This window comes from Harpia harpyja, chromosome 1 (genome assembly GCF_026419915.1).
Source record: "Harpia harpyja isolate bHarHar1 chromosome 1, bHarHar1 primary haplotype, whole genome shotgun sequence".
Taxonomy (NCBI): Eukaryota; Metazoa; Chordata; class Aves; order Accipitriformes; family Accipitridae; genus Harpia; species Harpia harpyja.
The window spans coordinates 95601724-95627519 of record NC_068940.1 but is presented as its reverse complement, the minus strand read 5'-3'; positions in this window follow the sequence as shown (position 1 = coordinate 95627519).

The window sequence follows — 25796 nt, the reverse complement described above, 5'->3', positions numbered from 1 at the left end:
ATTGTGAGGCTGGAAGGAGTGATATATAAAAGAGATAAGTATGCACAGCTTGACTAAACAATGACTAATTGCTAGGGCATAATAACAATTCTGAAAGGAGTCTTAATTGATTTATCTGAAGAATGCTCAAGGCTTCTTTTAAGATGCTTTACTATTAGAATTATTTATCTGTCTAGGTTAAGGGTACAATTGAAGACTTCTGTCCTCATTTGATGGTTGCAATTAGGGAAAACTAAACACACACAGAACCACAAGCATCACAGGGATATTCAGATGCCAGTGGCTCTTAAAATATTCTTGTGTGAATAGTCCTGTATGTCACTAGAGGAAGCTAATGGGTGTCCTAGAGTCTCAGACGGTGATAAACAAAGACATTAAATGATGATGGTTACAGGATTCTTAACAGCGAATTAGTCTAATCCAGAACAACACGGCCTGTGAATAGCTGTACACGAAGCCATGAAGTCTGGGTAAGGTGGCTAGCATAAAGCATGCAATGAAACTTGTCAGATGTGGGGAGAACGAATACAGTATTCCTTCCAAAAAGTTAAAAATATTAGTTCATAATACTCAGATGGTATAAAATGTCATAGCTGCATTGACTTCAGCGACACTGTTTTGATTTGCATTAGCTGGAGCTCTGTCCCTAAATTCTTTAAGAAAACCCAAAATGAAACTATAATGAATTTATTTTTGGAAGGACACCATCTGGTGTTTTATTGCTAGCTGACAAGAAGTAGGAAAGGATAGTCTGACTGCTGGTTGCAAGAGCAGTGCAGGATTTGGTTTTAACACGGGCTAGTGAGGATGTGGTTAACCAAATATCTCTTTTTAACAGGTCCCCTCACAATCATCTACAAGCTGGAGATGATCTCAAACCAAATCCAGTGACCTGGATATCGTAAACTGTCTCTCTTTAGAAGTGGTGTAAACTAGGAATAATGGCACAATTCTGTCACGCTTCAGAAGCAAATTAACCCCCTGTCTAGTTCTCTGTTGTGCTTAACCAATCATCTCCATTTAATGGCTTCAATATTTCTGTTGATTATAAAGCTGGCTCTGAGTATAAGCTAAGACACCTTTCAGGATTCATAACCCAGTGCAAAACTGAGGAACTTGAATTCCTGCCTGGATGTTGATTTCATTGCATTCTCTGATTCCCTTCATTTTTTTTCTATGACTCTTCTTCTACACTATAAATAATTTTTCCAGTTGTTCCGGCCCATAATTCTCTGTAGAACTATCCCTCATACCACATTACACCACAAGCAAGGTAAAGGTAGCTTTTCTGCAATGCTGTTGATTAATTTTGAGAAAAGAACATTTAAGGTGTGATTTTAATTTTTTAAATATTGTAACTGTGCCAGATGCAGCTCCTTTTGATTCCTGTTCAATGATAATTTTATCAGAGCCTTTAGGTAGAGATATCAGATAAAGAGACAGCAGAACCTTTCTGAGAAAGATTAAATGATGGTGCTCTGAGAGGCAGCCAGTTTGTTCTCCACCTCAAGCAACAGCCAGTCACAAAGCAAGTGCCAAAACAGTGTCTGAGGAGATAAGCATGAGTGTAAGCTATTTAGTAAGGGAGAGCTAAGAAAACAAAATGATTGTTTTAATTGCCTATCTTTATAATGAAATGCAGACATGACTGAATGGTGGGACTACAACAGAAAGCGAGGGCACAACTTCTCTTACAGAAATGCACGTTAGACAGAGGTTCAGCAAAAGAACCTTTATTTCAAGGCATTTGTATTAACTTGTGTGATTAGTAAGCACCAGTTGTTAGAGGTAGTAAGAATAAAAGCAACTGTGAGAGCTGATCTGAAGTGTCCTCATTTGCTTGTGAAGTACGGGTTTCCCTGACGAGTCAAGCATTTTGCTATTTTCCACCAGCAAGGGTTGGGTAGCTGGTATTTCTGCTGCAGGAGCCCATCTCTGCTCATCCCAGGCAGCAGTTTGGTGCAAGAGCCCCCAGTGAGGACCAGCGGCAGGGAGCAGCCAGTCTGAGGCTTGAGTTGTGACATAGTGGCTATGTCACACCGGGTTTGCTGACCTCTGTGCAGCTGGTCTCTGCTGAGGCTGGGGAGTGGGATGTGGGCGTCTGAGCTGGATTTGAAGGCATTTGCTCTGCAGGAGCCCCTCAAATCGTGGCTACCTCAGCTGACTCTACAAGTACTGCTGTGACAAAGTAGATGCTCGTCTTCCCACTAGACACTGGTCTCAGGCTGTTTGGAGTTAAATTGTGATCAGTTGCCAAGGAAATGCCAGACCACAGGAGTTATACACAGTCAGGGGACTGTGTATAACTTCTGGTTTCTAAGGAACAGTACATAAGGATAATCCCGCAGCTTCAGCATTAAGAGAGCTAATACTTTTATTACCTTTACTTCTATTAATGCCGCTTGGAAAATATAACGTTAATATATAACTGTAATTACAGTAGGTCTGCAATTATAAATAAGGCCATAAATACTTCCCCTTAGTCAGATTTCAGAATAGAGAAAGCGACGTGCTTGCCCTTCTGTATTAGTGTACTTAAAAGGAGATAGTCCTGATGGAGAGCAGCCACGCAGAGACTGAAGTGAGTAAGGTATACAAAGCCTCGTGTATGCCTCACAATGTCACATGAATGCAAAATTCACAGCCAAGAAACAGAGGACACAAAGAACATCTTCCTAAAGGCAGACACAGAGAGATCCAAGCTCCTCTGGCCGTGTGAACGCTGAAAGAGGAGCTGCGGGCAAGCGCAGCTGGGAGGCATTTGAGGTGGCTGCTCGTCAGGCAGCTAGGCTACGATTACAGCCTAACTCCTTCATGTGGCTGTGCTCCCAACGCGTGAGCCCTGCTGAAACCAAGGTGTATCATCAGCTTGGGCACCACGCAGGGCCAATAAACTGAAGTCAAACTGGAAAAGGAGCCGGCGAGAGCACATTGCACTGCTCTGTGTTAATAGATTGACTGGTTCAGGTTTCCACAGCTCTGCACTCCACTCGCTTCTGTGCGCACACCCCCATTTAAATAGCAGGTGACTTAAATAATTAATGATGTGCTCTAGTGTCTCTGGGACTTTGCCACAGAATTCCTGTGTGTCCTTGGGCAATTCGTTTCCCCTCTCCAGCCTTCAGCTTACCAACCGCAAAATAACTTTGCTGTCAGAGCTCAATTAACAGAGATAATGGAGAGGTGGGATAACCCAGAGAAAGTGCAAATATGGGTAATTGAAGTCATGTGCTGCAACAACTATACAATGAGAGGATGGAGACATGAAAGATATGTGATGGTGTTGACTACAGAGGGCAGGGAACCTTGAACTAACCTGGAGCCGAGGCATTCAGTCCACCCGGCACACACACTCCTGCCCAAACATAGCTATACTGGTGCACACTTACACAGACCTATCCCGGGTGGTTTTGCACCCACTACACGGGTAATCTGTCATGTGGATAAGCAATCTAGGGATCCTGTGCTGAAGGGTGTTATAAAGTACTCAAATACACATAAAAGATGGATAGTATCTTACTGTACTGAGCAGTACTGTGATTGAGATGGCTCGATATGTGATGCTTAAACTTGAGTGATAAAATGTTCTTGTGCTGCAAAGTACCTTATGAGAAGCAGTAGATGCAGCAAATAAGGCACACTTCTTGCTCCAATCTTTTTTTTTTTTTTAATATATCGAAGATTGCGTTTTGTGAAGGAGCCTGAAGGTACCTAAATTAACTCCAGTTAGACACTAAGTGTAGTCTTTCTCCATGTAAGAGTGATGACCTGTAACAGAAAGACTTCCCTTGAAGTGTTTTTTTACTTTGTGTCTGAGTACATATGCAAATCACAGCCTTTGCAACAAAGACAAAAATGGGATAGACTGTCAACTCTGGATAAATGGTTGAAGTGAAAACATTTTCTGAGCACTGGGTGATCTAGGAGCTTATACATTACTTTAGTCTGGGATTTATGGTCATACATCATTATACATTATAGCACATAACAAAAATGTTATCCAAAAGCCAAAGTCAGAGAAAGAATAGGTGATTAGGAGAGAGAATTCCCAATATCCTGAACTATGATTAGGCTGGTGGGAGTGCAGCTGTGAGAATTAAATTCACAACAAAAGTAACTCAGTTTTATCTCTTCTGAGTAATTCAGTACATTCTCACTTTGCTGTTACAGCTAGCTGTAACTTCTTTTTCTCTGTAATTCATTCAAATATCCCAAAGGTCAGATAAGAAAATTGCACTTGCTTTCTTGGAACCAGTAATGAAGATGGGGTCAGTCAGTGCAAAACAATAAGATATTTTACCAAAAAATATTCTGCATATCAAAACAATGGCTGTTTCTAAATGATGTTTTTAACCATTCCTTCCAAAACTGGAGAATCTGGACCACATCCATGTTTATAGGCTTTCTGTTACAGATGTAACATGTCTGCTTAGCCTCCTCATTCAGCCTGACAGCCTGCTTTGCTGTGGAACATTCTTCTTTCCTTCTTTGGAACACAGGCCGCAACCCCACAGACATACTAGAAACCCCCTGATTTGTAGCTGGACACTTCCCATACTCCCAAACATTCTTCTGAACCTACAGGTTGTTGGCTTCTTTGGTCACAAGGTGACAGAAAACTGTGGAAAGGAAGCTTAGCAAAGACATTTCCAAATCGCTTTGAGACTGCCTGCAGTCGTAAAACACCCAAGACTTAGAGATTTTTGAAAACAAAAGTTCCTAACGTCTTATCTTACCCTTACTGTGATATCAGGAAAACATCTCTTTTCAGGCCAGGTTAATCCTCCAGCAAGTTCTCCTTATGTATCAGTGTCTCCTTACGCAGCACAGCACCCTGCTCTTAAGCCACTTTTGTCATCTGTGCTTGTACTCATATGGACAGTGACTTCAGCCTAGATCAGATCTTTCCCAGATCCTTCCCATACTCCCTATTAGCATCTGTATAGAAAGAATATTTTTCTACAGGGGTGGGCCAGCAAATGAGAGGCGGTCAAAAGCTCTTTTCATGCCTTCTCAGTGTTGACCTTCAATGAGGCTTCAAGAATCTTCCCTGCATAGAGCAGCTGCCTTAGCTGAATTCAGTGCAAAATGTTAATTCGGTATAGAGACATGCCAGACTGTCACAGCAGTTGTATCAGTGCTAGTGGAAGGGAAGGAATGAGGAGTCTGATTTGTATTCTACTCTGCTGCAAGCTGCTTTTCCCATTGCACCATCTCCTATTTCTGATATCTCTTATGAGAGCAGAATTAGGGTATTTCAGCTGAAGTCAGTAGTCACTTGATATGAAATGTCTACCAAATCTACTGTTTTCAGTGGGTTCTGGATTCTGACTTTGCCAAATCAATCTCATTGTGTGGAAACTCTTGTTTGGTGTCTCTGGATCTGGCCTGTGAATATCACATGAGAAAGAAGGGTTATGCAAGCATAAGCACCCTGTTAGCTTCCTTAATTCTCCTTCTTTTTGCTTGTGATTACTGCAAAAAACATATAGCCCAATGGAAGAAACATCATGTGAAAATACATTATTAGCTATACAAAAGAGATTTAGTACAGAAGCAGTTCCTTGGTGCTGGACAAATACAATTATTCTTTCTACATAGTAATGTTTCAATAGGAGAGACAGATCTAAAGTAAACCAACTTCCTTCATTTGACCTTTTTCAAGGTGTACTACCGTCATACTGACATGTGATGGTGATCTTTGATTTTCTTTTCATGATGTTTTATTTGACACAGCTGATGAAAAAAAATCCATATTTATTGAATATTGCACTGTGGTTGATTCTGATGTCAAGCTGCAGCCATCATCTCAAATTTTGTCTCCCTAAGTGCAAATGCCCATAAACAATATTTGATGTTTAAATCTTCAGATTCAATTTGATCTTGCAAATCAAGAAACACCCTTGGGTGGTACTGGCTTCTGTTAAAAAAGAATGGGCTTTTTTGTCCATTAAAAAAACCAAAAAACCCAAACATGTGGAAAATAAATTACTGTGAGCTTCCACCCAAGGATGGAAATATTCCTTAGCTTTTCTTGCAGAAATAATAGTTGAGCACCTCAGAGAACTCTCAGCACTAATGAATAAATTCCAAGGATGGTCTTATATCAGAGGAGTACCCCAATGGTGAAGCATGATCCCCAGGTGGCTTTCCAACAGTCATGACTGTGACACAATGACTGTGTCATTCAATTAGCAGTTGGACTGCACTGCCTGAGGAAGGGGTGAGCTGGCAGGTGGTGCTGTCGCTGAGATTTCAGGGTTGCGCTAGGATTCTTGTTCATATTCACGCTGTACAAACTGGGAGCAGTGAAACCTCCAGCAAACTCTTGTCATCACCTTCTTGAGATTTTCTTTCCAAGCTCTTCCTTCCATTGTCTTGCAGTTCTTGGTGAGATGAGGATTTTATCAGCTCATTTAGTAAAGGAAATTTGCCAACTCTGATACAATAGTATATGTCCCATGTTATGGATGCAGAAACTGGAGAGAAATTATTTGCCTAAAATGAACAGACAGTCAGTGGCAAAATAAAGATGGGGTCACCTATCAGGTTAAAGTCTCAGAAAACCTTATCCTTCACTGTAAATGGGATATCACCTTTCCTGTCCTTTAAATCCAGTTTTCTCACAATGCTCGTTTTACAGAGATCCATCTATTAATTTTCACTAACGTGACTGTGGGTCCATAGAAGGAAAGTACAGGAAGGTCCTGGAGGAGGGAGCTGACCTGTAAGCTCACTTTATACAGGATCCTAAGGATAGATGGCATTCACTACAATCCTAGCAACACAATACTGACAGTTCAAATTTTACCCCCATCAAACTGTTCTCGTTTATTTGTCATTATTCATGCAATCGATGTCTTTTACCAGGTCTGTGCTTTCAGTGTTAATAGCTGTTCTCAGGTCTGGTGTTTGCTAAAAAACAGGGGGAATAAATATAATTCATGGTATTGACGGCAGGTACCTTGGCCGTTCTGTGTATAATTATATTATGATTATCTTAATAATTAAGGGGTCCATCTATGTTCCATAACAGCATCACTGAGAATCTTCATGGTCAGACAGTGATGTTGTCTCCCTGCCCTCACATATACAATGCATAACAACTAGTGCTTGGAACAGCAAGGGTCAAATCTTCAGTTTTTGCAAACTGGCATAATTTCACTGAGTAAACATAAATAAAAAACCAAACTCAATTCTTCTCATTTGCATAAGGGTAAATCAGGTCTATGTTATGTGTAGTTGGCTTAACATGCTCGGCTAAATGCTGCCCTTGCTTACAGCAAATTAAGCTAGGAACTGCTCCATTATGGAGAAAGAGTTATAGGAAAGTCTCTTATGGAAGTATGGTGTAAATGAAGAAGAAGGGAGAACTAGGAAGAAAAAGACCAACAAGACAAACTAATTTGCTCAATAAGCCTGCGGCAAAATCAGGAACAGAAAACAAAGGACAGATTGGCACTGAATGAGAACTGCCATGGCTCCATTCACAAAGAGGCTGGGATCGGCTCTGCTTCACCATGCACAATCTTAAGAACTAATCTTGCGAATTTCGATAGCAAGCAGAGGCCTTACTACCCCACATGTGTCAGTTGTATTATTGTGAGCAGCGAGCTGAGAATTATTTGCAGAATTATTTGAGAAATTAGGTGGAAAAGTCTAAATATCAATGAATTGTAAAGGAAAAAAGGATTAAAAGATTTGAGAGGAAAAAGTGTTATTGGATAGCAGCATCTATACAATTTGAAATAAACTTATTGCTGGTGCTTTGTATTTTTTTTATATATTTTTTTTAATTTTTTACAGGCACATGTTATTCTTTTCCTATATGAGATATTTGGTGATAAATCTGTGGCTTAGAGCCTAATATCTGATCTGGCACTAGATAGTTGTTTCAGAGGTGTACTAATCACAACCAGTGCCTAAAGACAGAGTATATAGATACATAAAAAAGGGAATCCAGAGAGAATAAGAGGAAAGGCCATTAGGCAATACCCCACACAAGTCAATTCTTCCATCTCAGAAAGTGCTATCACAGAAATGTTATTGTTCCCATTTAGGACTCACTTATTGCTTGCACTTAGGACTAATTCAGCAAATCACTGACATGCATTAAGTTGATGGGGTTTAAATATAAGTTTGAGTGTTTTTCTGATTTAAGTCTTTATGTCCTTCTAAATTATTGTGGAATTCCAATACTTAAGTACAGAGGAAATCCATCAACATAATGGACAGCAGAACTGGATTGAACACAGAACAAAACCTGGTAATCCTGAAACCAACAAATGAGAAGAGAAAGAAATCTACTATGGATAGAGAGCAAGAAGATTTCTGGACCGAAGAAATAACAGGGAATGGAATCCAATTCAGGGAATGGAAATGCAGTCCCAGTGATATCCCTGGAAAGACATCTAAACAAGGGCAACCAAATTATGGCATAAAATTTATGGGATAAGTTAAAGAGCAAAAGGACTTAAAGAACATATCAGAAGAGCTAATCTAAATATATATATATTTTTAAGGATAAACCACGAAACTTTGAGGGAGCTAAGGAACAATTAAGAAGGAAAAAATATATATGTAAGAAAGAACCTAAGTGGATTCTTGGCACTGGTCTCCTTTTACTCCAAAGGATGCCTGCACGTAACAGGCCTACTCTTTCAGATAGTAATGATGAGGCACTCTCAGATATTGTAACATCAACAAAAAATGCTGGAACAAGCTGATAGAACAAAGAGCAGCAAGTCATCAACACTGCAGTGTAAGAGGAACCGAAAAGAAATATTCAAGATAGTGGAAAAGACAGCACTGTTTAACAGGTTCTCCTTTCTGCCATTAATACAGGGATATTCAATACAATGGTAGGCTAAAAACTCAGAATATTGGAAGTAAATCCTTTTTTTATCACAGCATCCAGCAAAGATTAGGCATTTTCAGAGATCTTATTATCACGCATTTGCAACAGCTCTTTATACAGTCATATGATGATCATAATGATCCTTTTTGACATTAAAAATTACAGAAAATATTAGTGACATAAACCTTTGAAAGGACCTGGCTATTGTTAGTAACAGGATATTGGACTAAGCAAACCATTGGTCTGCCTTTTAGGACAATTCCTAAATGTTTAAATTATCACTCATCTTGTGTGTCATGTTGGTATTCCTAATGTCAACTATATAAAAAAATAAAAAATAATTCAGAAATAACAACATAATGTTGTAAACCCATAAAGACCAAATAAGATTAGAAAAGCCATTTCCTTTACTGGGATTTGTGAGCTAAAGGTTAACTTCCAATTAGAGTTTAAAAGGAAGAACTTCTATTCTGTGTTGGTCGAGGCTTTTAGCAAATCACATTTATATGTGCAGAAAATTTGTATATTTCCTAATAACTTTCCATTGCATTAAAGGCTGTAAGCATGCTGCTAGAACTTGTCTAGCCAATTTGGACATAAGATATGCAGCGATAAGATTTGTTAATATTGCATTATCAGATGCTATTGCTTTGCGATTGATTACAATCATGTTACCGTTCAGTTGCCAGGTAAATCCTATTCTCCAACCTTGTGTTGCTATGTGTAAATAATATTCAGTGGAGGAAGATTAATTCCTGTGTCACATTCATATAGTAGCTAAAAAGCAATAATAGTATTGTATTAAAAATAACATAAAGGAAAAAGATAAATAGTGCAAAACAATAACCGACATATTTAAATAATAGCAGGCCCAGGGGATTAAGTAATACTTTGCATTTTTATAGAGCTTTCAATATAAGGATCTCAAAACACTTCGCAAACATTAGCAAAATAAGCCTCCCAACACTCTTTAGGTAGGGAAATATTATTATCCTCATTTTACAGATGAATAAGCTTCTTTATGAAGAAGATAAAGCCAAGTGAAGTTCCCAAAGCCACAAAGCATGTCAGAAGCAGAATTACTAAATAGACTCCGTGCTTAGATTACACAGAGACAGAGACCTTGACAGATAGAACAGAATCCACATATTCCCTTGAAAGCCAGGTCACGTGTTATGCAGTCACAATCTTAATGAGAATTACGAACATAAAAAAGCTAACTTTTCATTTCTGAAGTCAAAACTAGACTGTAGTGAGAACCTACCATCATAATGCCCGCAAAGACTGCCCATGGAGTCTCAAGGCAAAGCTTTGCTCGTTATACGCTTCACAGCACACGTATCCCGGGGGTCCTAGCTTGAATTCACTAAAGGTTTGTCCCACACTGCCCACACTGCTTTAATCTGCCTCACATGAACCCAAATTCCTTTTCTGCCAGCCTGCAGATTTTTTTTCCCTGTTTTCAATGGATAAAAAATGGTTTTTGCCTGTCGGTGATGCATATTTCACAGTGGGTGCAAGCAGGCCATGAAGGAGATGTTTTTTTCTTCCTGTACATACCCTTCTCTTAACTGATCTGGTTATTACAGAAATGTATTTTACAGGTTTAACTACAGTATGATTCACTATGAAATTTGCATGATAGCTGATCTAGTAGGCAAGATAGGAAGTAGACAGGTCACGTCAGATATCAAAAGCCCAATTCTGACAGAGCAGTTGTACAGGAAAATTTAGAGTTATCTTGGGTTTTCACAGCTGTAACAAAGTACAGAACCTAACTGCTGGCATAAATAACGGAATAAAATTGCTAAGAATGAAACAAAAGAATTCAGATCCAGTTTTACTTTTATTTTTGCAGGGAAAGAAATAAGAAGAGGCAGCTGGGGCAATTCCTTTGGGGTCTGCCCATTTTAGGGGCAAAAGAACCTGCAGAAATTAAGCAATAACTCCCTTCCCTTCCACTTTTTTCTGATTGCTACAGATCCCACTGTCACTGCTGCTCAGTCACTGTCAGGGCAGCAGAAGCTTCAGTAATGCCATCAGAAGGAAGGGGGTGTACATGTATCTATTTATACATCCATATATATACACGCATATGTATGTATCTACGGGCGACCTAAGCTTTCCAGGCAGGGTCACAGCAGCTCTCATCCCCTTCTCTGACAGCAAGCTTTTTTGCCTTTCACAGCAGGGCAAGTCTGCCTCTTCCATGCAGAGTTGCAGGGGAACTCCTGAAAACTCTTGTTCCTAGGAAATGTGCTCATGTCAGCTCTTCACGTGAGGAACTGGGGTTTTACAACAGATATAAGCAAATCTAACAAACCTCATTAAAAAGAAATATCAAAAGAACAGACTGCTTTTCAGCTGGATCCATACCTGCTGCACAGTCACCAGTTATGGACAAAAGGGAACACGTGGCCAGGAGCAGAGATGGGGACAGGAACACCCCTTTACAAAGCAGTCCACGGTTGTTTCATCATAAAATGACTGCAAAGCTACAGTCTCCATCTTTGAAAGGTTGTAAGACTTTTTCTCAGTCATTCATTGGTGATTTTTGATATTTAGGAAAATGTCCTACCTAGAGTTGTTTCCAGTACAGACATACCTATATACCACTGCAGAACTACTTCACTGTAGCTTCAAAATCCCTTGAGGATGTTTTTCCTTCCTCTGAATGAAATGAGGGACAAAGGCTATAATAAATTTCTCATGACATAATGTTTTCATTAAGTAGCACAAATGTCAAACACTTGGTTCACTACCTATTTCTGACTCCAGCAGAAATATACTTGCTCTGACAACAACAAAAGCCAATCTTGAAAAAATGGTGTGACAAAATTGGTGTATTGATATTTCATTATTTTTACAGAAGGACACTTCTTTAAAATTGTCAAAAAGTGTGCAATATTCTCATGGTGCAGAACACTAAGCATGGAATAGCTTCCTAGATCAAAGTTTCTTAACAGAAATACTGTTTTGAATAATCCATTGTTTTCTTACTAAGTCACTACTTCCAGTAAGAAGCCCCCAAACCTGCAGTTTACAGCAGAAAGGAAGCAGGTGCAGTACCATCATTAGTGACTTATGTTCCTACAACAGTGAAGAATTATAGCATGAAATTTTCTATATAAACCTGAATAAATAAATGAATATATGTATATATATTGAAAACAAACAAGCTCTGATTCATGTTAAAGGAAGGAGATCAAGGAACCCTAAGTCTGATGATGAACAAAAAGGTTCAAAGAAAATCTTCCTGTCACATCTACTGATGCTCATTCAAACATGAAACGTTTTCTTCTTCTCTGAGCACAAGGTTTGATTCTGTTCATCAATACCCACTGCAAGACTTCAGTATGTGTGAGAGACTAAGTTATCCAATCTTACATGCTATAAAGTTTCTCCAAGGTCAGGGATAGAAAATACTGTTGAGGTCACCAGGGAACTAGCATAAGAAGCTCTCTAACATTGAAGAAACAATCCGTAATCCCAGGAAACCGTCATGTCCATTTCAGATCTAGCAGGAAAGTATTTGGATTAAAAAGTCAGAAGGCAGTTTCTAAATTGAGGGAGAGCAGCTGGATCCATCTTTGCAGTGGGAATCATGTCTAAAATGGTGATTCCTAATGCTCCACGGTGAACATACCCCTGCCCTCAGCGTGCCACTAGCTCAACACAACTCCAGCTGCTGCTGATGCCCTGACCCCAGCTCACAGCTGGAAGTGGAATGGAAACAAACAAAGAAAAAAAAAAGGGAACTGTTATTCTAAAGGTTTGTCCTGAGTTTACCAAATTTAGTGAAAAAAAGATGAAATAACTGGTTGTAAAAACTATAGCTGGATACTGATAGCGGAACAGAAGGAATGGAAAAGAAAGAAGGTGAAAACAGTCACCCTGAATCCCAGAACCAAGCATGGTTTAGGGTCTTTTATTACCACTCAAATATAAAAATATAAAAACAGAAAAATAAAACACATAAAAATATGTATGTGTATGCATATATATATACATAGAGAACATAGATAGATAGATGGACAGACAGATAAAAATTGAAAAATTGCATGAATTTGTAGTCAAGAACAAATACAATCTGCCAGATTAGGAGTGGACCTTCACTGACAAAGGGTTTCACCTAATGCCCCCAGAAATATAGTTTCAAGAGATCACCGAAGTTGGATTTTACCTTTTGCTATTTGAATTTATTAGTGCTTTAGGTGTATGTGTTGAGTATGTGGCTTATTTTCAAGACAGAAATAATTTCCCTAACTTGTTTTGGAAGAATGGCTGTCTGAAAATGCCTGGTTTTAACAAAAATGGGGAAAAGGAAGTTGGACCATCTGTTTACACGTTGTTAGAGCTTATTTTGCACCTGCAAAAGAACTCAGTTCCCATGCTTGCCCAAAAAAGAACCAGCCCATAAACAAACAACAGTTAGGCTTACATGTGGAAGAGTTAAAAAGTGACCTAAAGTCTCTTTATATCCTTAGGAGACTAAGAAACATCAGGCCAAGCACCAATGAATTACAAGGATTTCAGATAGTGCAGGAAACCCCTAGCTGCATCTAGACTGAATCACTGTTAAACAGGTATCAAGTCAATAATCAGAAACCATCACTGTGTAACAAATATAGAGCATTTAATCTAGAAATTCATTAGTTTCACCAAGCAGGTGTCATCTGAGGCAAAGATGCCCTTAGGAACAATCACCCAGGGTGAAGAGGTGAAGCTTCGCTGACCCAGGCAGAGATTTTTCCATTTACAATAGTGAAGTTTCTGATCTAGTTTTACCCAGCCAAAACTCCAGTACTCACTTCGCCCAGAGTCTGTTCAGTCATTTTGGCATTCACAGGAGCAAACAGTGGGGGAAGGGGCAGTATTTATGAGCCACCTGAATTATAGTGAGACGCTGATATAGTTATAGGAGATCCGAGTTTCAATAAAGCCGGCACAACCTGCTAAGACTCATTTATGAATGGCCATTCATCGTGTATGAAAGAGAAACATTTGAAGACTGTCAATGTTGTGTTCCCATGGCCACAAGGGCAGGGAGATGTATGGCGTTTAGGCCTTACCTCAACTGTAGGAACTCTTAAATAACACTGACTCTCATTGATTTTGTTTTTTTAACGGTGCAATATTTCATACAATCAAATTCAGAAAATGCTCTCGTCATTTTTTGTTGGACCAAGTCTCATGCTGTACCTGTGTGGTTTTTTGCTGGGTGTTTGGCTAGTTTCTATCAGACAGTCATAAAACTGGCTTGTGCAAGCCACCCCATCTTAGAAGCAGCTGAATAAGATCTCAAACCTTGCCTTCTTTGCTTAAAAAGTATGGGGTTATTACCTGTAGGCATTTAATATATTTGGACTAATTCGAGGTAAAATAAAACACTGAATAGAAGACATACTAGGATTACTGGGAGGTAAGCTTTGTACAATCAAGACATGATCACCAAACTTATGTATTTTACCTTGCAGTAAAACTACAGTGTCTTGTGTTTGGTGTGGCACCTCTTGGCAACACGACTCAGGCCTTAGAGGAAAAAAACAACAATAACCCAGACAAAAAACCCGCCGTATCTAGACTATTTGTGAATTAATTAGAACATCAAGTAATGATGGAATTTAACAACTTAAAAGACAAATATCCCAGGGCTCCCTCCCCCAAGCGTCTGATGTGTACATCCATACCTAATACCGTTTCATTGTTTCAGCCTCCAAGAAAAACAGGATGCAATATGCCTTCTGTCTATCATAAAGTTTCCTAATACACTACAGTAATGCAATTTATTTTCATACAGCATCCTGCATATAAAATATTACATAACCCTTTATGAGAAGATAATGCATTACAGACTCAGGCACATTACTGTCTTGCAGGAAGAAATTGAAGGATAATGTTGTGGGAAGGGACGGAGGAACTAGGAGCTGAGGTAGAAAAGTGGTTAAATAAGAAAGTAGTTAATGTATTCTTCTTGTGTCCTTATTTTCTGCATAAGACTAGCTTTAGCAGAGGACAGGTCAGCGTTGTTGCAGATGCAGTGCACACAAAATGTAACGTTCACATAGGAAGGGATGGTTCTTATCCCATGGGTTTACGCTATAAATAGATAAGCAGGATGACAAGGTGAGTCACCGAAGTATGTGAATTCCCCAAGATCAAACAGGGAGCTTGTGGTTCAAGTGAGGAATGAACATGAATGTCAAAAGTTCCAGATGGTGCATTGTCCAAAAAAATGCTTTCCATGATAGATGGACAAAAAACTGCAGACCCAAACTTCTCATGTGATCAGAGGAGACCCACCCTGGCTTCAGATTATTGCAGCTTGGAGCCACCTCTGAGTGCTACAATACGAAGGTCTAAAGCAGATGGAGAAAGAAGGTCTTTGTGCAAACTCCAGACTAAAATAGGGACATTTCAGATTTGAAAAAGAAAATTACTTGCAAGGGAATTTGCTTATTATTTGGACCACTGGAGTGAGAGTTATTCCTGATTCCTTTGCAGTAAATATGAGTGAGCCAAAGCTGAGGCTGTGGCTAATCTGAAAGTAGACAGGTGGGGTGGGAAGCAGAGTGTGAGGTGAAGCAAGTCTCTGGGGATTGTAAGGAAAGGAGAGAAAATATGCATTCACTCCAAATGAAGGGAAGGATATTTAGTGTTGGCACCTCTTACCAAAGCTATGGCGATTTATCTTTATAAAGCATAATTATAAAACCTCAAAATCCCACTATCTCAGTTTAAGAGACATCAAATGGAAACTCTCACAAACCTTGCCCAGAGGGCTCAATACTACTTTGGGCTCTGCAAATATGTAAATAACTTCTAGTGAAAAGGAGTTCCTAGGGAATTTGAGCTCTCCGTTGAGACTGTGGTCCTTCCCACCATTCAGAATTCAACCTTAGGAGAAAAACAGTTAGGGATATAAAGGATGGGGAAAATACAGGACTGTGTACAACTACAGTGTGATTGGCTTCTCCACCATATGGATACACAAGCTACTGAACATATGTATACCAACGGGGGAGAGAGGGGGATCTCAGAGACACTGTTCTCCTGTAAATCCATCTCTTCAGTGTGGTCTTTTTTTCAGGAGCTCAAGGTCTTCTGGAAACTGGGACGATTAGGGCTGGGTTTCTGCCATGGTTTCCTGTGTCACCTTGGACAATATTTCTAGGTATGTTCAAGAGAATGGAAGCAGGCAAAGAGGAGCTCCTCTGCCTGTGCTCTGAGCCTGTGGACATGAGCCAGCTCCCATCTGGGACCCATATGCCCAAATGTCCCCATGCTGACAGACATCCTTTGCTTCAGGAGGCTCCAGATATTATTGTGTCTCTCACTCCTCCAGCAGAAGTCACTGTCCCAGTAGTAAGCTAGATAGGCACAGGTGCATACCTGTGTCTCGGCCGCTCCAGCTCACATTTCCATATCTTAGTATATGCCTGCCTTCGGTGAGGTTGAAACTAAGATGCTGAGCTGTGAAATGGAGCAGCTGATGCATGAGCACATCTGCTGAGACAGATGTAGGGACAGTAATCCTTGGTAGAAGTGTAAAGCATACAGCTGGTGGTAGTAAAGTTTGAAGAGGCCACAACCAGATTCACCCAAGAAAGACTGTCAAAATCCTAATTAGCTCACTCACAATGAACTAATGCAGCAATAAGACTTCTACATCACAGCTGATTCTGGCTGCACCCATCTGTGTAAACATGCTATAAATCTCTCTTTGATTTTTTCCCCCATCTGTGAAATGGGAGCCTATCACTTTTTTTTAAAATATATTTTCTCTCTCTACGATATTAGCTCTTCAGGACTGGGCTCTCACTTATTGTAGCCTTGCTCATTACTATAACAGTGGGAGAGATACTTAATAGCTGTCATAGCTGGGCATTCTCATTGAATTCAAAGGCAAAACTGACATTGACTTTAATGGGAATCAGAAAGGACATTCAGAAAACCATGAATTACTCAGTTTATTAGAACTATGTGAATTGTTAATATGATAATGATTCAAAGCGCTGTAAGATTGGGACCGTTTTCAAAGGCACAAATTTACCCAAGCCTAATCTCTGGTTATTTACAGATGTCTTATGTGCTGTGAAAATCCAAGCAGTCCTCTTGCTCTTAGGATAGAAGTATATATAGCACAGCCTGCACTTTAAAGAAATCATGGCTTGCGGAGTCTTATGAACATTAACCCTCGACCCCTTTCTCATGATCCCACCCACTTTTTCTTTCCCCCCCTCTATCTTCAGAAGTCAAAGATAAGTAGTCAAAAAGGATAAAAGCATGGACTGAAAGCTGAAGAAGAACATCAGAGTTTTGCTGGCCTTCTGTACAGCTGCTGCTGTTTGAGGTAGGGTTAGGGCAAGGCTTGGGGGTGAGGAAAAGGGATCGCAGGACTGCAGCTGGAAAGGAGATGCCAAAGCAAAGGCTGGGGAGCCAAGGGAATGTGGTTACAATAAATTTTTGGTGTGGATACTGCCTGGAGGGTCCTGGGTGTAGGGATTACTTTTAGGTTGAGGCTTAAATTTATCATTTACAGAAAGCTGGAGCCATGAGCTCCCACTGGAGTGGGAGTGAAAAGTTGGCTGCCAAAGAAAAGTGATAGGATGACAGGACAACTTTTCTGTGAGAACTTTTTCATCATGGTACTGGCTGGGGACCCTTGTTTTAGGCTCAGCCTCTAGCTAAAGTTCAGGTTAGGTTAGAGAAAGCTGTCTGTTATACTATGAAGAAGCAAGAATAATTGCTTCATGGAAACTAGCTTTTCCTTCTAAGTTTGAAATAATAATTATATTGATGGAATATTTTAATGGATCAAAAGTTATGTTAAAAAGTAAGGGAAATATAGACTTATTACTAGCATCATCAGATCTTCTAGGCCATGGGATGCTACCCTCTATCCTACAAGTCCAAGACATTTCCCCCTGTATTTTGCAGAGAATTAACCTTAGAATAAACACCTAAGATTTTCTTTTTCTCTCTTTTTCTGCAAGTGTTATTATTCTAAAACAGAAAGCAGAAAAATCTTTTATAGCTCCTTATGTCAATTAACAAAGAAATAAAGAGGTTTGGACTATATTTAATGAATCCCATGTAGTAAACAAAACCAGCAATCCCTGGCCTGATTCAGCAAAAGGGAAAGCCCTGGAACCCACTGCCATTTATGGATTAGTTAAAAGTGAATTTTATATACTTGTTAGAGATCTGTTTAGAGATGAGTGGTAGGAAATCTAAAAATAATCCACTCCACTCTAATATGGATTAATCAAAGAAGTCTAGGCTTGCTTACATTCATCACTCAAGTATTTTTTTTGCCCTCACATAGCATCTGAGGACTGAAAAAACACACTCAATACCCTGTGAGGTATATTGGCGTTTCATTCCTTTTATGAAAGAAAGCTGAGGTTAGGAGGAAGCCAAGATACTTGAGGTTAAAAGTCTTCAAAGCACATGCTTCCAGTCCAGTTTCTAATTTCAAACCTTTCTTAGATGTGGCCTGGGACTTTCAACTACTCATTTCACTGCTTGGTTTTACAGTTTTCCTTTCTGGAAGATTAGACAGCCACCTTAATAACAGCCTTGTGGTATTATGAGGCAACATTAACATACGAAGCACTGTAGGTAGTACCAGGACGGTGAGTGCTCAGTGTGGGTATGGAGCAGGTTGGTGATGGAAATGGGAATGGACTGACCTCCTAGTACTGCTTTTGCTGGACCGTTTTCACAGAACAGGTTTAGACTCCAACATCACTGGAAGCCATAGGGATGTTTCCGACAGAGAGGTGGTCTCTCTTTAATCAAACATTTCTACATTGGCAGGGCACTCTCCTTGAAATGAATACCTGCTCCTTATTTCACAGTTACACCTTTTTCCTACTCTGAATGCAGCCTTGAGTTCATGCTCTGGTTCAGCTCACTTCAGGACACGCAGGATGAAACCCCTGCAGGGTGGAAGGGCTGGTACACTGCAATGTGCTCCAGGTTTCGCTGTTGCATTGCCATGTAGTTGTCACTGGGCTGACAAGTCACCTTCCTGGAGGGGTTCTGGTGGATGTTATGGGCCACAGAAACCAATAAGATGTACAGGTGGTCCAAGCTTGGACTGTCTCAGAAAAGCCATACTGAGCAAAAGGTGAGGAAGGTTTTCTTCACTAAGTGCTGTTGATTTTTCAGGGTATTGGGCCACCTGCATGAATATGTAATGATTCTGCAACAGCACTGAACACAGTAACTTCAGCTGTCCTAGCAGTCCCCAGTCTTATTTACTCCAGGATGTTGTAGCAATTATGAACAGACCATGCAAGCACTGACAATGATCCTTTTTTACTCAGTACAGTCCAACATGAAAACTGATCACCCAAGCAGTTCTGATCAGATAATTAATTTTGTGTTGCAATGCCTGCATCCTGGGACAGAATTAAAGTTAGGGTGTCTTTTATTTGGTTCTAATCACTACGTTTACTCTGTAATATTTATTTAAATTGGTATCATTTATACATTATTTTACTTGTATAGCCAGCTGTTTTACAGTCAAGGACCTCATCACAATGAGATATAAATCCATGCTGCTGGCCCCTGGGAAAACTGGTAAATTAAACTATGTGTGCGTAGACTTTAAAATGCTGAAATCTATTATACCTTCCCTTCCCACTGATAAATGACAATGGCTTTTACTTGCTGAATACTTACTTATAAAAGGCCACTGTTTATTAATAACTCCCTGTATAAATATTAACATAGCAAACCTATAGGAAAAATATGTGAAGGGTCATCTTTAAATTGTGAAAAGTCAGGCTATTCAGCACAAATGTCCGTGCTTCATTCTGTCTGGAGACTTAAACAGCCTCGTCACCATAGTATCTGGAAGGTGCACACAAGTGTGACATGATTAGCATCTGTCATGTGTAGGTCTTTCTATTCCTTCTGCACTCCCTGGGGAAAACTGTGCAAAGATTTTTTAAAATATACGATACGTACACTGTGCTGCATGTTTATATTAGCAAAGGCAAGGTCAAAGATATGTACTTTACTACCATCTTTCACTCACCTCTTTTTAAAAGGTATGAATACAGAGAGCAGCATTATCTGTGCCGTATATATATGCTCAGATACTTTGGCATATTTCTTTAATTGTTCCTATTAAGGATGAGAACAGGGACTGAATAGAAAGTGGTTCAAATGTCTTTTATTTCTTAACATGCTGAATATGGCTGCTTTCTTCTCATTTCATCTCCTTTTCGCGGTACTTAAAAGAACAGCAAAGATTTCTGTGGAACGAAATAAACGTTTCCATAGTCTATGGGTCATTGGTATAATAATAAATGTAATGGTTCCCACACAGCCATTAGAGGCTGTTGTGTCAATGCATATTATTAGGCACCTTTTGTCTGTGAGTTATTGACATGATAGATTGCAACAGCTCTTTTGAACATTTTCTCACATAAAGCAAAACCAGCAAAATTGCCTCAGGTCTCCTTTAGAGGAGGCACTAAACCTAGGATTCTCCTGTCCCTTTCAGTTTTGTGTGAAATTAAAGATTTGATGACACTTGCTAAATGTGTTTCAGGACGACCCTGTCACCCTGGACAGCGTTTTTCCCTTCTCTGGGTCTCTTCTTGCCCCACGGAAGGGACCAAACCTTTGCTGTTGGAGCAAGGCTGTCCTTGGCTGTTTCCATGACTACTCCCACGGCTGAGGGAAGGATGCGGGGACGGATGCCAGGATTGAAGGAAATAAATATGCTCCCACCTTCATTCACTCTCAGCTGAAGTGTTGCCGCCTGGCATGAAGGACACCCCCAAACACACAAAGCAAAGACAGCTACAAGATGTGTTGCCTCCCTTTTCCCAATTCACCAGCTACAGGCACACTGGGACCTTTACTAAGAGCTTTATAATCTTTCTATTCCTAATTTAATAATAATAAAAAAGCCATCCCTATTCATGCAGGGTATATTTGGTTTTGATCCTTACTATTCTTCATCAGGGAAACAATTTTGCACTGGGAAAAAATCAACATTTGCAGAAAATCTCGGTGAGGATCCACAGCACAAGTACTGCAACGCTGAGGACTCCTTAGTCCCGGTAATTTGTAAGAGCTTTGCAACTAAAACAACTTAACCACCACCCATGACCTACCAACATCTCAGTGCAGAGGGTACACCTTTGCACCCCAGCAGCTGTCACTGTCCCCATAATCCTGCCAAGGAGAGGAATCACAATGAATGAATCGACCTTGGGCTGTGCTGTCATCTACAACTCAATACAGGTCTCCTCAGTCCTCCATATTCAGCTCTGCCTCTGTCCTGCTTTTCCTCATAGTGTGGCTTTTCCATGAAACTAGAGGTAGCGGTGATGCTACAAAGGTTACCGAGCCCCTTGCTCCAAACAGCAAGGAGAGAATAAGGAGATCTGTGCATGGACAGTGTGTGATGCAGTTAATGCCTTTTCACCACCTATTAGGGAGTGCCTGGAGAGTGCTTTAGAGACCAGCTTTAATTGATTTTTTGGCCAGCCTGAGGAATGGAGGGGAAACATCTCTATGGGGTAGTTTCTGTTGCTTGTTTCAGTTGCTTGAAGAATTCTGCATTGGGCTTTTTCTGAACACCGGATGAACACGAAGTGTCTGTCTGCTTCCCTTTCTCCTCATGCCCCTGCTAACGCATTTTGGCCTTTTGCTGTGTGTTCTCTTTGTGCCTTTTTTTTTCTGAGAGAAGTAGGCAGAACCTGTATGCAGTATCCATAATGCTGGTATGACTGATTTGTGTAAGGACATATTTTTCTTATTATTCACTTTTTCTTTTCTCAGTCAGTCAACCACTGCACTTTCCTGTTTTCAATATGAAGTGAGCAGACATTTTCATTGAGCTGTCCAGGGAGACTGAATTCTTCTTCCTGAAAGGGCATGACTAATTCAGAGCCAGTCACTATGCGCAAGTCACTAAAAACACCTCTCTCATGGTGCATTACTGTTTACCTTGCACTTGCCTAGACTTTGATTTTTCTCTAGCAGAAATGGAAAGCCAGTCTTCAAAAGAGAAACTGGGGAAACAATGGTCAAGAGATGAGTGATGAGTGGTTACATCATGCTCACTGTCTACCATGCAAGTCCTACCTGTAAACCACTCAGAAGGGGAAGGAGGTGGGGAGGGGAAAGCACTGACTATTCATAAAATAGAGTGAGTTCAATGGATCACACACCCTCCCACTTGTCCTGTCTTATACATTCCTTGGGTTGCTGCCAGATTTTCTCTTCCACAGACAACATCAGTGGTAACTTATCCCTGATGACATTTCACAGTCTGCACTTTCACGCTCCTTTCTCCCCTTCACTATAAAAAGCTCCCTGTAAATTTATGCAAAGACTTTATCATTCACTGAGTCTTAAAACCAAAAGGAATCTCCCTGCAGGTCATCAAATCCAGGCTCCTTTCAGCTTTGGCATATTACACACTGCCTTTCATAAGCTGCTCAAACTCCATATTGTTACTGATGTGTACTTTTGTTCCCATGGCTCTTATCAGAGGGCTGGTGTTGCAGTTTCACACCTGTGAATAGGTAAGAAACCCTCCCACTGCCTATGCATGTTTAGTCTCAGCCTGGCAATATGCAGACCTGCGCTCCTGGTTGCCATTCAATTTCCCTGCCGACATGACAGGAGGAAGATATTCAGACGTGTTTGAGGAGCTGATGTGCTCTGAGCAATGCCTGTGCTGCATGTACTGTGCTGGCCAGACGCTTCCATGCCTGTGTCTAATACCAGGTCTTTCTAATACTTCGATATAGGCAGCTTTAGTGGCCATCAATAAACCAGCAGCTGAGCTAGAAACTGGTATTTCTGAGCCATGGTACAGTGCTTTGCCCAGTTGTACCTGTCTATAAAAGGCTTACAAAGTAAGACATAGTCTTGATCTCTAGGAGTAAGTATGAAATAAATAATAGGAATTCTATGTTCTAAATTTCAAGGAGTGCAGCACTTGGGGAGAGTAAGGGAGTGTAGTGGTCCCTATTACCACTGTGCTGTCAGGGCATTGTGGATATTTCCTGTTTAAAACCTTCCCAGGCTCCTTGTGCTCCCCCGGCAGCACGGCAATGAAGGGACAGTCTGTCCCACCATATATCCTTGGTCTCTTGCTACTGAAAGCATCTGTGATTTTTCTATGTCTTTTTCCAGCTGGATACAGGTGGAGGTGAGGGACAGACTGAAATCAGAGTTCCCTAACATTTAAAAAGGTCAGAGGGAGAAAGAAGGAGGGATAAAATAAGGAGAGGAAATAAGAATAATTAATGCCTAATGCAGTTCCCCTTCCAAAGCCCAGGCAGCAAGGGCAGCTATGACAGCTGTAACATTTCCATTTCCTCCTGTTCTAAGTAGTGCCACTGGGGCAAGTGAAGGACAGCAGTGGTCCTGGAAACACTGCGGCATGTAAATTCAGTTAGCATGACTGCAAGAAAAAACAGCAGTGAGCTACAAGGGCAATGAGTGAGATGTCATAGGCAGCCAGCATAGACACAAAGAGGCAGCAGATTTTTGTGCATGATATTTTTGAGCTGGCATTTCCAGTCACATTTTCCTTATGAATAAAGCGGTAGGATGTGCTGAGAAGCAAAAGACTGCAAGAAGGAAGCAGAAAGCAACCTGTCGACTGTGCAAGGACTGAAAAGCAAAGTTGCAGACTCCTGCCACCACCTTTACCACTGCTAAACACTGTTGTAGGTCTGACATTGAAATGGGCCTCTCTCTTTCCCCACTCACTTGCTTTCCAACTCAAGAGAAACAAAACGATGCTTTGGGCAGGGGTGTAACCTTAGTGGGGGGAATGAAAAAAGCAGAAGTGGAATGACCTACTGTGACTTAGCTAACTTTCTCACATGCTTGTGTCCAGCATAACTCTCAGTTCCCTTTATAGACAGTGGGTAAAAGTAGGCCCCCCCATGACAGGGCAAGTAAATACCCCCTACAGAAACTCATTTCTCTGCAATAACTATAAAGAAAGTCTGCAATGAGTATCTCATACTTCCACATTCACATTTTAAACATTTGGTACTTAAGGAAGAGGAGTCTGACCCCATAAACAAAAAGTGTGGAAGCCATCCGCTCCTTGCATTGCCACAGCTGAAACACAGCTCCTTTGCCATGTTCCCAATCCCTCCCACAATGAATAGTAGCTTGTGAGAGGAATATGATATCAAAGAAAACAAGCAGGAAAGTCATATGTCAGGCCAGCTGAACCTTATCACTTAAGTAACCACAAGGGTATAAGCAGTTCTGCAGGAAAAAAGCAAGGCAGAATTCATATGTGCATCACATGCACTGGAGGAAGAAAGAAAGGAAGAAAGAAAGAATGAAAGAAAGGAAGGAAGGAAGGAAGAAAGGAAGGAAGGGATTATGTGTTTTAATATAGGTATCCAATTGTCTCTACATTTGGGGTCTTATTCTCCACAGCATAGTGCCCTGTGTGTTCATTTGCACTTAAGCTAAGGGAGATCTTGAATGAGGACTTGAGAAATCTGGGTTCACTCCATGTCTCTAAAAGAGATTTCCTGGGTGACTTTGAACATGCTGGGTGATCTTTGTCTCTGTGCCTCAGTTTGTCTCCCAGAAATAGTAATGTGTGTTCTGATATAAGCACTATAAAAATTTTGAATATTGCTTGCATATTTCTGTAGTGATAGCATTGTGCACCCTGTATATACTCATTCTGCATAAAAATAAATGAGTAACCACGTACATGGCTCAAAAGTTCCTACATCACATTACTCATTGTGAAATAATGTAATGGCCTCAAATAGCATGAAAAAAGGGCTTCAATCTCCGCAACAATCATCTTCACCAACAGATCTTCTCCTTGGATCTCTTTTACAAAAAATATCTTCAGATTCTTCTGTGAGCACTTTGAGAAATTCCTTGTAAAAGATTGGGGAAAGGAAGATAAGTAAGTGGTTGATATGCTGTTAATCTCAAGAAAGTAGTAGAAACACCTCAAACAAAATTGTACCTGCTTTGCTTCCTTAAAGCAAAACACTCAAGGAGGTGAACAAAGGCAAAGAAAAGCAATGACACCCTAACTCTCAAGTTCCCACTGCAACAGCTGAAATTCCGTGAATCATCCCATCAATCACCATAGAGCAGACAATACAGTCTCTCTGAATGCCAACATCCAGCATCCACACAACGCAAGCAAAGGGCAAAAACTCAAACTGAGCACGGAAGCAGACCAAGAAATAAAACAGAACTTGGCTTCGTGATTGCACGGCAGCACTCTAAAACTTCAACTTCAGGAGAAAATAACAATTAAAAAACAAAATTTAAAAAATCAGGAAACAGGCAGCAACAGCCAAGCTGGAAATTCCACATCTGATGCAATATCCTTCAGTGTTACAATGCCGCTCAAGACCCTAATGTGCAGATATTCACTAATGAAAAAACTTGTGGGTTGCTTAGATCCAAATAGGGGAAATGACTGTTTTCCTCTCCCCTTCCTCCAAACTATGCAGCATATAGGAATGTAGCAACCTGGTTCTTGACTGAAATTTCCAGAAACTGCGCAGTGTATAAATAAAAAGCCTGATGATTTCCCCATGATTTGAGGACTATCCATGCAGAATTTACCTGTGTCACAGAGTCACTTCATATGAAGGTTTGGCTTGATTCTTTTTTCTTTAGCTTTATTGCCCAGCAGGGGAAACACAAACCCTGCTGGGCTCTAAACTGTAACGAAAAAAAAAAAAAAAAAAGCTAAAGCCTCTTTTACCTCACACATGATCTCTCCTGAGCTTGAATATCATTCCTGTGGGGAGCCATGGTTGGGAGCAAGGTTCCAGTAGACACACATTGAATGGGAAAAAAGCATCCATAGGGCAGTTCTTCAGACAACTGTGAGCTGCCACTGCTCACAAGGATGCTGGAGCACCAAGGACTCAGAAAGGGAGAAAAA